Genomic DNA, 13,423 nt, shown 5'->3' with positions numbered 1-13,423 from the left:
TGCTGTTCCCTATATTTTTGTGTTACCATGTGCAGTCCATTGTCTCTTTTTCCATAGTAAATCCTTACTGTAGCTTTGGAAGGTTGTTGTATTTTGTTGATGTATCACTGAACAAATGGAGCAGAACACTTTAAGTATATCATCTTTTGCAGAACTGCTTCTCCAAGAACGAATGGAAGTAAATGGAAGTCAAAAATCTAAACTAACTTTAATTGAAATAGTGAATATTGTAAAGGAGATAAAATAACTAGACACTGTAATCTTTAGAAAGAGAAGGAGACACTTTTATAAAAATAAATTGAATTTATGGGAATAATATCTGCAGAATAATGTTCAGGAGGAAGATTGAAGTTTAAGGGTAGGCAGGAATTCAATAATTTATATACTGTTTGTTATGAATATAATTGCTAAAAAGAAATAAAACATTTACATTATGCATAATGCACAAAAATGAAAAATGTTAATATGGTTTATTTTATTTTCTAGTAATATATGTCTGCCTTTGTGACAATTTAATAAAGGTGTTTAAAAATAACACCCTTTCCTGCTGTCCAAATAGCCCCCCATTATCTATGCAGAACAAATAAGCAATATCTCCTTAGAAGAGTTTATGTTAATGGTTTATTCTTTTTAAACAGCAGCCTCATCTCAATATCTGTGATATAAGGTGGTATGAGGTGGTAATCTCTTAGTTCTTCATCATTATAATCCAGACATTCACCCTTTGCTCAGAGATTCAACCAAAACATAACAAGAAATGCTCCCTGCATTTAAAAAAAAACTTAAGTGGAGGCCAACTCATGGCAGTAACCTTCGAGTATAGAATTGTTGGGCAGGATACTGCGTTCACTGTATCTATCCCTGTATGTTTATTTAACTTTATTATTTATCTTCCTTTTTTTAAAAGGTTTTCCTAAATGGGTTAGTCAAAAAGCCCTTTTCAGTGGAGGCCCAGGGAGAAAAATCTTACAAACATTTTTAAACATGCATTCAGTAATATGCATGAACAGACATTAATTAATATACATTAATAATTACACATACATTTGCTAATTAGATTATATTCATATGACAATAAAGACATAAAATATATTTATGCAATATTAGATGTTGACTATTATGCATTTGAAGAATAGTATTAGTGAGTTTATCAGATAGATAATACATCATGTGATTAGTACTTAGAGATTCAGAGAAATGTAAGTGTGGGGAGGAACAAGCTAGGGCAGAAAATGTTAATATTGTAGTTAAGAGTTGGACTATAAAGCAAGTTCATAGATTAAATATATGGCTTTCATAATGTTTATATAAAAAGTAAATAGACGGGATTGAGCAGTGTCACAAAGCAATGTATACAACTAGGAGATGCTACTAAAAACTATTTAGGTAATGGTGAAGACTGGTTGAGGGGTACAAGACTCTGAATGATGAGAAATGATTTGGCAATATGGCAAGCTGTACATAACAGTGTAATTCAACCAAACTGCTACCCATTCACCAATGTGAGTCTCCATAATTTTTTGCTTCAGCATATCAGGCCTTAATCCTACAGGTGTATAACCTAACATGTACAGATATCATATGTCCAAGGGAATATAAGTTCCATTTTCAGTACTTTTTGTTGAGTAGCCTGTGATGATGTGAGGTAGTGCCAGCTGTGTCGGAATAGTGCAGTCATATGTAACATATACCAGCATAGCTAGCTAGAGTTTGTAAAGAATTATATGTCATTTGCATATCAAACTGACTTGTACAGATGCTTCTGTTAAAAATGTATTTGTAAAGCTGCTTGTGTTAAAAATGTATCAACAGTGGGTCCTGCTGGACAGAAAAGAAATATATGTGTATGCCATACTGTACTGTTGTAACTTAATGAAATGTAAATATTTTAACAGAGGATACCAGAAAAGAAGGAGTTAAGCTCAGCCCAGCTAACCTTAAGAAAAATAGTGCAAAATTAAATGACTTGGTTTAGGCCATAAAGATTTATCTCACAGGTCTGAATGCAGCCAGAGATGCAATGTCTGTGAAAAGCCTGGGCTGGGATCCTGCTCTGTTGTCCTTAGCAGTGAACTAATTGCTACCCTCAATTGCCAGAGAATGACTTGTTAGTTTCTGCAGGAAGGGTGGAAGTGTTGGAATTGTTTTACAGTTTCCAGATGCTGTAATAAACCTTAAAGTTATATGTGTGTAGTGGGGTCTGAAATTATACTTATTCAAAACTTACTTTACTGAGACAACATCACCAAAACTGATTAAACTGAAGCTTCACTTACCACATTATTTTTACAGGGAATGGAGGCACTTGGCCAACATGGGGAAATTTGCCCTTTTCCCCACTGTAGTGTGATCCTGGAGAGTTAGGGGATGGGTTTGACATACTGTTGTGTGTTTTTATGTTGAATGTTGACCAGGTGCCTCCATTCCCTGTAAAAAAAATGTGGTAATGTGAAGCTTCAATTTATTCAAACTTCGGTTATGTCATTTCAGTAAAGTAAGTTTTGATTAAGTGTAATTTTGGTCTACTAAAGTAGACCCATGTATTGTGACACATCAGTGCCAGATTCTGGCTCAGTTTCTAGTGAGAGGGTAGTATGGGAACCACAGAGTCAAGGGAACAGATGTGATGTCATTCTGTAGCCAACACTGAAATTGTATTGGAATACTAGTGAGAGATATAAGGTCTGCTCTCTGTTTTTGGACCTGACAAGACACTCATCCACTTTCAGCTTGCCTTGCTTTAGTAAGTAACTAGGGAACAGTAATTCTTCAGTCAGTTAAAAATATATAGTTAAAAGTATAGTGAGATTAGTTAAATGTTATTTTTTTCTGTATCTGTGTGAGTCTTTCCATCTGTGTTGTTTTTTTTTACATTTCCTGTGTTTGAAACGCTGGTGTTTATTGTAAATAGATATCCAGTATTTTAATTTTTTAAAATTTATTATTAAATATATCTAAACCATTCATTGTGACTGGTCTTTTAGAAAATATTTAACCTTTGAGAATACTTGCATTTCTTTAGTGTCATTGTGGCTCCACATTCCTGAAAGTCTTGCAGCTTGGCTAAACACTACCATGTCTATAAGTATTAATTTTACGAAGTGTAATTGGGTAACCTTGTAAGAGCCTTAAAGGGCTGGCTTTGGGTGTTCTGGTGGCAGCAAATCTATCTTATAGTCTGGGCAGAGTGGGTAAGCTGGGCCAGCCTTTCCGTGTGTGTGTGTGTGTGTGTGTGTGTGTGTGTGTGTGTGTGTGTGTGTGTGTGTGTGTGTGTGTGTGTGTGTGTGTGTGTGTGTGTGTGTGTGTGTGTGTGTGTGTGTGTGTGTGTGTGTGTGTGTGTGAAAATCAAATCTCAAAGACAGTGTGTGTGACAGCTACTTTGAACAGGGACACTGAGAGCTCTGATTTTACAGAGAGGGTGGTGGAGGACTTGGTTTGGATTGCCCAGCTAAAGACTCAGCTCTATAGTAGTCAGTGGGGAGTCTTATTTGGGGCCTGAAGAGAAAGCCCAACCCCAGGACTGGAGTGCATATTCTCTGTGTGCTCTTAAGGGAAATTGTACTTGGTGCATAGGGCTGCATCTGAAAATACTGTGTGTGTCTATTTTTCTCACAGTGAATGTTCCCCATCAGTGTCAGTGGTGAGGATTGAGGCTCCCTCATCAATACCCCAGAGGAGGTACCTCACATAACCATATTTTGGGAATGCATGCAAGCAGCATTTCATCAGCCTTTGTATTTCCTTATATGGAGGTAGACTTGTCACTAACCTATCACCTACATATAAAATTATGGTAGAGTTGTAGAGATGGTACCTCCCAATGGGAATTACATTGCAGTTATCACCTTTATGGCAAGCAGGTGCATTGTGAATGTAAACAGCAAAGAAGCTGAAAGATGACCCTTTTTTATGCTGCTATCATTCTGAGATACTTAGAGGCTCTAGGTCTTAAGCTACTGCAAGACATGGATTTGATTAGGTTCATAGGTAAGTACTAGGCAAGCTGCCCTTGCAGGTCATTGCAAGCCTAGCCAATTTCCCTTCAAATGTGAAAATCAAACCTTGTACCTTGTGACTGTGAAGTAAACACTTAAGCAATTATGCCAACTCCCTACCTGAAACTTGTTCAAACAAAAGTACTAGACTAGCTGCCCTTGTTGGCCATTTTAACCCTATCCAATCTCCCTTTCAAAAGTGAGAATGAAACCTTGTACCTTGTGACTGTCAAGTAAGCACCTTAACCATTATAAGAAAAAGTACACACAGCTGGAGAAGGACCTCGGAAGATACACGTTGTAAAATAAATACCAAGTTTATGTTTGTGCTATTACACAAACTTCTTCAGACAAAATAAAACACACAGTTCCATCTTTATATAGCAGCAAGATCATTGGGTAATTGTCAATTCATTACTTATAATGAGTTAAATACAAATAAAAGAAACAGTCAGGCATACAATCACTCATCTATTTTTGTAACTTAAAGGACACAATTTCAGACAAGCTTAAAAATAGAAGCTTGTTCCAGCTAGCTTAGTTCAAGAATGGCACCTTTCCAAGTAATATTCACTACAAAGAAAATATTTGTGTGAATTTTTGGAACTAGTAGTTATACATAATGGTTTAAATACTACCTCAAATAAAGTATATATATATACAATGTATTTAAATATATTATTTATGTATATAGAAAATGTTAAAAAGCTAGATAAAAGACCTATCTTGGTTCATCTCTGTAAACTTTTTAGTTTCAAAATACTACTAATGGAACAACTTTCATTCAGACCTGGAGCATTATAGGCGTTAAGCCTTATCTGTCACAAAAGCTCAAGTTCATCTAGTCTAAGTGAATCAGAGCCACCCCTAAAGTTGTGAGTAATTCGATCTATAATGGTAAATTTAAAACTATGGTTAGGGAACTGGATTATGCATTTTCAATTTTCTGTTTTGATGTTCATAAAGTCTTCTTTCAGTTTTCCTACATAGTAAGCTGGACAGGACTGGCATTGAGCTAAATAGACAACCATTTTAGAGTTACAATTAACTCTCAGCTTTAAATAGTATTGGAAGTTGTTAATATTGAATCTGTTAGATTCAATAACAATACTTACAAGACTGACATTTAAACATGCCAGCTGTTTTGCACTAGGTTTTTTGGTTGTTGTTCAAAGAAAGGCTTTAAGGTTCTACCCCTCTTGTAAGTCACACACACCAACACAGGAAAAACATATTTATCATTTAGTTTTTGATAAGATCTGGAAGCAATCTCTGCTGTTAAAATGAAATAACACTACTTCTTTTTAGAGTGTCAATTGGTGAATCAACTAAGAGTAGTGGACTAGTAACTAAACTATTATTCAATGAAAAGGATTGTTTAAAATGGGGCGAAAATTTGATTGTAACGTTTAAAGACACTTCCTCAATAATTGCTCAGGATAACCACGATAGACAAATAAGTCTCTAATAAACAAACACTCAATGTTAAATTCGTAATCTAAAGTGGTTATTAACAATAGCCGCTTCTGATGGAATGGATGACAACTGGAAAAATGTAATAATGAATTACAATATGTGTTTTTTCTAAATATGGAAGCTGTAAGTGTTTGAGAAGACAAATCTTTAGTCAAAAGAATATCTAAATAAGAAATAGAATCAACACTAAAAGCATATGTGAAAGTCAAAAAATTGGTAGTGGAATTAAAATAATCCACTACTGACTCACACAAAGACCTGTCACCATCCACCAGGATAAAAATATCATCAAGGAAATGAGTGTAAAAAACAAACTGTTCAAAAAATGCACAGTTATTAAAAACGAACAAGTGCTCCCACTGAGCCATAACCATGTTTGCTACATGGAGAACCCATGGCAACACCCACTTTTTGCAGATAAAAATTCTCGTCAAATATGAAATAGTTATGGTCCAGGACTAGATCTAATAGGTTATGAACCAAACTATTTTCTGTTGTGGTACAACCATGGCGCTTTAAAACTTCAGCAACCCACTCTAAGGCTATATCATGTGGGATACAGGTGTAAAGGTCCTTGACATCTATAGTTAAAAAGTTATATCTTGGATTAAAATGTAGTTGGTTCATCCTGTTAAGGAACATCCAGGAATCCTTACAAATTATTTCAACAATAATTTTAGGATTCCTAGCACTTTTAACCCACCATTACACCCTTTATTACAAATTTTTGAGCTTGTGTGTGAGCTTGATATTCGAAATCAGGCCCTGACTGGACACTTTAAGAGCTCTTACAACAACAACACATTGAAAGAAAAGGAATGCCTTGAATTTATTCAACTAAATGACATTAGGATTTGTAAACCTGACAAGGGAGGAGGGGTTGTCATCTTTGACAACCGTGATTATAACAACAGGATCCTTGAAGTTCTGCATTCACCTTCTTACGTTGAGAGCTCACTGTCTGAAATAAATAAGGCTTATTCAACTATTAAAAATGTTATAGAGGATTTGTTCATCGAAGGAAATATATCTCAACATATTTACAACTATATGACCACTTTGTTCCCAAAATTTCCTCGCTTTTTTGGGATTCCTAAGATTCATAAAGATCCTACTAACCCACCAATGCGTCCATTAGTTGATGGTCGAGGTTCTCCCACCTACCCATGTGCGAAAGTCATTGACTCCATTCTCCAGAAATATTTGGTTAACTTGAAACAAATTTGTAAGGATTCCTGGATGTTGCTTAACAGGATGAACCAACTACATTTTAATCCAAGATATAACTTTTTAACTATAGATGTCAAGGACCTTTACACCTGTATCCCACATGATATAGCCTTAGAGTGGGTTGCTGAAGTTTTAAAGTGCCATGGTTGTACCACAACAGAAAATAGTTTGGTTCATGACCTATTAGATCTAGTCCTGGACCATAACTATTTCATATTTAATTTTTATCTGCAAAAGTGGGTGTTGGTTATGGCTCAGTGGGAGCACTTGTTTGTTTTTAATAACTGTGCGTTTTTTAAACAGTTTATTTTTTACACTCGTTTCCTTGATGATATTTTTATCCTGGTGGATGGTGACAGGTCTTTGTGTGAGTCAGTAGTGGATTATTTTAATTCCACTACCAATTTTTGACTTTCACATATGCTTTTAGTGTTGATTCTATTTCTTATTTAGATATTCTTTTGACTAAAGATTTGTCTTCTCAAACATTTACAGCTTCCATATTTAGAAAAAACACATATTGTAATTCATTATTACATTTTTCCAGTTGTCATCCATTCCATCAGAAGCGGGCTATTGTTAAGGGCCAACTTGTTAGTGCAGCCAATTTAACATTGAGTGTTTGTTTATTAGAGACTTATTTGTCCATCGTGGTTATCCTGAGCATATGGTCGACGAAATTATTGAGGAAGTGTCTTTTAAATGTTACAATCAAATTTTCGTCCCCATTTTAAACAATCCTTTTTCATTGAATAATAGTTTAGTTACTAGTCCACTACTCTTAGTTGATTCACCAATTGACACTCTAAAAAGAAGTAGTGTTATTTCATTTGCGACCTTCAACCTTAACAGCAGAGATTGCTTCCATACTTCAACCTTCAACCTTAACAGCAGAGATTGCTTCCAGATCTTATCAAAAAACTGGGAAATTTTTAAAAATGATAAATATGTTTTTTCCTGTTTTGGTGAGCATCCCTTTGTGACTTACAAGAGGGGTAGAAACCTTAAAGCCTTCTTTGAACAACCAGTAAAACCCAAACAGCTGGCATGTTTAAATGTCAGTCTTGACATTATTGAATCTAACAGATTCAATATTAACAACTTCCAATACTATTTAAAGCTGAGAGTTAATTGTAACTCTAAAATGGTTGTCTATTTAGCTCAATGCCAGTCCTGTCCAGCTTACTATGCATGTATGAACATCTTTACGCTATTAAAAAACAGAAAATTGAAAATGCGTTAGCTAAGCATATAATCCAGTTCCCTAACCATAGTTTTAAATTTACCATTATAGATCAAATTACTCACAACTTTAGGGGTGGCTCTGATTCACTTAGACTAGATGAACTTGAGCTTTTGCAGTAAAGGCTTAATTATAATGCTCCAGGTCTGAATGAAAGTTGTTCCATTAGTAGTATTTTGAAACTAAAAAGTTTACAGAGATGAACCAAGATAGGTCTTTTATCTAGCTTTTTAACATTTTCTATATACATAAATAATATATTTAAATACATTGTACTCCTTTTGTATATATATATATACTTTATTTGAGGTAGTATTTAAACCATTATGTATAACTACTAGTTCCAAAAATTCACACAATTTTTATTTTTATTTTTATTTTAGCTATTTTAGTTTTATTTTTATATTTTGCTTGTCTGAAATTGTGTCCTTTAAGTTACAAAATAGATGAGTGATTGTATGCCTGACTGTTTCTTTTATTTGTATTTAACTCATTATAAATGATCTTGCTGCTATATAAAGATGGAAGTGTGTGTTTAATAAACTTGGAGTCAAGACCTTAAACATTATACCAACCATCAACCCCAGCTGATATAAAGATCTCACACTTAAATAAATTAGTTGCTCTGGTCCCATGTTCTTGAGCTCTTCAAAAATATAACAATATATATCAAATCCTGTCAAAAACACCTGCAGCATCCAGGATCAGCAACTCCATGGAGTACCCATCAGAAGCTGTCATCCGTTTACTTCAAATTTCCTACCTAACTTATTGATATAAGCACAGAAGTACCTCAAAGATCGTTGCTGCGCTACTTACTCACTGGATTCACTATTAAAGGGCAGAATTTTTTGAAGGACTAAGAGTTACCAGTCTAACAACAGCACCCAGTATGTGTCAGCCTATTTACATTTGTAATAATACACTGTAGGTTCTTGCACTCACTTAACTGTCCACAACTCAGTAAAAGCTGTATTTTTTCTGTACAGTACTGTTTGGTCAATGTTATGATTCTAAATGTAATTCCTTATTTCTGGTGTCTATTGTGCATTTACTGTCACAAATCTGCAAAGTGACATAGGATAAATAATGTTTCAACATTCCTAGATGCTAAAACTTGTTAAGGACAATGACCAGTAATATTATAGATATTTTATTGATAAATGATTCAGCCTGAGTGTTTCTTTTAAACGTCTAATTCTAGGGTGTTTCAGTATTACCTATTTCTAATAGTGATATTGGTTGTGTATTGCATGTAAAGAAAAAGCAACTAAATTATTTACTTTTATAATTAATTTACAATTATTGAGCTTTTTGGTTAGTTAATCATAGTTGCCTATGTCCCTTGATGTATTATGCATCATTGTTACATGCAGCAGAAAGAAAACTGCTTCAAGTTTTTAGTTGTGCATGTCTAAGCATTATAATATTTAAAACAATGAATTAGTCATCTTTGGTTCTAGATCACTGTACTGCAATGAAGGTGATTATGTTTTGTCAATAATAAAGAAAATCCTATTTTGCATTGTTGCTATTATGCCTAATAGGAATAAAGCCATATTGATCATGATTCATCATCATACCAGTTATTGGTTTTAATCTAGAAATCCAAAAAGATATATGAATGTTCTATACGTACTCAGTATGGAAGCAGGTTTATAGCTAATTTCCATTATAGTATAGTTATCCAAATACAATACATGTGCAGCACTGGCATATACTAAAATTGAGATGGTGAGTCTCCAGATTGCAAATGAAAGTTCACCCTCTAAAGTTGAACTTTAGTGGCAGCCTGAACAATAAATTTATACAGTTCAACTACCAGACAACCGGGGTTGTCATTTTTCCCCATTTTTCATGTACTTTATTGCCAGAATAATCCTAAAATGAGAAAAAGGATATCTATTGTTTTATCTATTCCAAATAATCCCTGAGAAGATTAATCCCTTCCAAGCTAAAGGGATGGTTCCCCTCCATTACTTTTTGTTGTATTGTGTAGAAAAACTCTAGAATATATTGTGCTAGATACTTAAACATAGCCCTGTGAGTCCTTTCTTTGAATCTGCTGATGATAGGAGTTCACTTTTATTTATTTAAATAATGCCTGACATCTCTTAAGAATCACTGTATAATTATGCAGCTTGAGACTCTCAAAGGCTGTAGCAGTTTTACATTTTAAGACATGCCTGCTGAACGTTTTCTGTTAAAGAAATAACAAAGTCCTTATACCCTGCTTCAGTCTGGCACTAAAACAACAGAATGATTAAGTCTGTGCAGTGGCTTTATATTCCTCCAAGCAAACTTTCCTGATAACCTGGCACCAGGCACATAGGTGATCAACTAAAACACCCTTGCACATTTCCTGTTTATGCTGTACTATATTTGGGACCCTGATAAAGTTCCTTGAACCTAAGTGTTTATCTTCACCCAATCCCAAAATCCATGTAGGTTTGTATAAATTGCTAGAATATGCCAACATTTTGGTCAGTCACTTTATTCTCTGACAGGACAAGACCAAGATACCCATAGTCACAAAGGTGAGACTCAAATAACAATGAGTGACAAAATAGGTAAAGGCCAGCCTCTTACCCACCATGGGAGACCCCGTGTTAACATAACCATAATCCTTTGATAATAATCTCACTATCTTTGCAATAAGGTCAGTTTTCTTATTCTAAAATTAATTTCAATTGGGAAAATATTAACCCCTGAAAAATAATTATACTTAACTTAATATGGCTTTTGTTTTGCTGTAAGACACTTGCAAGCTTTGTGCAGCCTGTCAAACTTCTGCATCCCACTTTTTAGACTTGGATGGGTTTTCTTGTGACACCACCAACAAACAAAGCTTTGAAGGTTACAGATGCACTTTAAGTTGTACTAGCCAGTCTCTTATCCTGACTACTTATCATTTTTTATTTAATGTCACCACTGTAGAATTGGCTTGTCACATTATATGACTGTAACCCAAACTGCATCTAAGAAGCTATCCAATCTCCCCAAAAGTTCTGTGTTGATTTTTCTAAGGTATTGTTAAGGCTGAAGCCTTCATAAAGCCCAAACTACTCCAGACATTTATTTTGTACAATTGCATATGAGTCTCTATTGTTAACTTTATAGCTTCCTATGTATTAATAGACAGATTCCAAATCATTACTAGCCTAGCCAATAAATCATTTTCAAGAGTTACCTACAGCTTCATGGAGGACAAAACAAGATAGACTGGGGGAGACATTGAAGCTGCACATCCAATTATCTTGATTTATCTCAACTATGTCAAGAGTGCTATTCTGTTTGACATGTAGTGGAAGTTTGTTCCAGAGGTGGGGGATATGTTGAGATATGACTCTATTGTACCAATGTGTTCTTATTTATCTACATGTATCTACTAATGAAGTTTTATTTCCTTTAACTGGGTATTTCATGAACCAGTTGTACTGCAAATGAATATGAAGTCAAGGAAAGTTAGATCTTTCATGGCTCAAAAGGTAAGACACTGATCATCATAAAGGAGTCTATATGAAAACAAGTATGAAGAGAGAGGGTTTCAACTCTGTCCCAATAAAAGAGGGTCTTGAGGCCACTGATCTTTTCAGTTAGACATCTCTAATATCTCTCACACTGAGTGATATGTTTAGTCAAATATTTGCCAAAAGAGGCATTATATATAATAATGGGTCTGATGAGATGTGAGTAAAGAGATGCTAAGACATCTATGGATTTAGTGGAGAGGACTTTGGAAATTAGATGAGCCAGATAGGAGACTTTCTGAACTACTGTGCAGACTTGTTGGTAAAAGATAAGGAATTATCAACAAGAGTGCCTAGATTCACTATGAAAGTATCTGACTGGAAGAGTGCTTTGCCTATATGGTATGGTATGGTATGGTATGGCGATGTGTTTGTTTATCAATTGAACTATACTACATTTTTTGATATAATTTAAGACCATTGTCTTTGAACCAGTTCTTAACATAGTCTAACCTAAACTGGAGGAACTGTGAGTCATTTGAATATCAAAGAACAACACCAAATTTACTATCACCTGCAAATGTATTTAACCATATGCCAGGATGGTTACTCTAACATTCTGAGAAATAGATGCCATAGGAGAGGGCCCAACACTGAACCTGTAGTACATCTCTGGTAACTTATTACTTTCAGAAGTGGCACCTGCAACTATAACCATATTGATTCTGTCAGGCAACCATCTAGCTTTCCATGGTGCAACATATGGACCTGTTTTCAGATTTATAAGTCTGTCGATGATGACTACATGGGAGATAATGTCAAAGCATGTGAACAGGTCTAGTTGCATGTACTGTATAATCACTATTCACTGCTTCAGGGAAATTAATAAAATTAAACAGGCTGGACCTGCCTTTGATAAAGCCACATTGATGAGGGTCCACAGTTAGGAGATTTTCAATTTCCAAATTAATGAAGTCTGTGATAGTATGTTCCATATTTTTACATAAGAGGTTTGTGAGACTAATAAGCCAATAGTTATCAAAGTCCATAGCTGAGAAACCCTTCTATAATGGCATTACAATTGCTTTTGTCCAGGCTTCAGGAACATAACCAGTGCAGAGTCTTCGATTAATGAGGTTAATTAAAGAGGTTGAAATAAGATGTATTTGGTACTGATAATCAATAATTTGATAAGGTATCATGGTTCAGCAATAAGGTATTCTTTGCTTTGAGAGGTCTGACAAGACCTGCAAGACTTGTTGAATAGTAATTGTAGGAAATGGTTAAGGCTGTGGTATCTGTGGAGTAGCTATAATTGTGATTGGACTAAATTTTGCACTAAATGTGTCAGTTAGAATATTAGTTATTTCTTTTGGGACAAAGTAGATGTATTTTTATTGACTAGCATTGCTGGATGTTAGTTCTTAGCTTCTGGTCTAGTTAAAGAAAATTTTGCAGTTAACTTTAGTTTCAGTGACTATATTATTTATTATTCATTCATTCATGTATTTATTTATTTGACATTTGTTGACTGGGTTAGTCCGACTGAGCAAAGGCCATTTTTCTGCAGAGGCCCGGGAAGAAAAGCTCCACAGTTAGTATAGACACAGATAGTATAACATATCAAAAGTGTATAAACTAATCATATAACTAGTATAACATTTGAAGTGTGCACATAAATAGTTTAAACAAATCCTAAGAGGAAACGTGCATCAATAGTCATTTAAAGACAAATACCAAGGCAGTCAGAGTTGTACAATAGCAGACACAGGAGTCTGACAGTAAAATGAGTCCAGTGTGTTGTCATTTGTATATCAGCAGTTATATACCAGCATATACCATTGCACTTTTAGTGGTATAGTAACAAATATACAGCAGCACAGCTTTGAACATCCTAATGGTTCCCATAAGCTCTTTACTAGTTTGCCTAAGTGTGTGCTCAAGGTAGATACAAAGAAACCTCTTATAAGCATTCAGTAGTTTCTTTCTCCTTTTTTATAATTTAATTA

This window comes from Protopterus annectens, chromosome 7.part0 (genome assembly GCF_019279795.1).
Source record: "Protopterus annectens isolate FY-2018-M chromosome 7.part0, PAN1.0, whole genome shotgun sequence".
Lineage (NCBI taxonomy): Eukaryota > Metazoa > Chordata > Ceratodontiformes > Protopteridae > Protopterus > Protopterus annectens.
The sequence above is the reverse complement of the archived record's forward strand: the minus strand, read 5'-3'. Positions refer to the sequence as shown.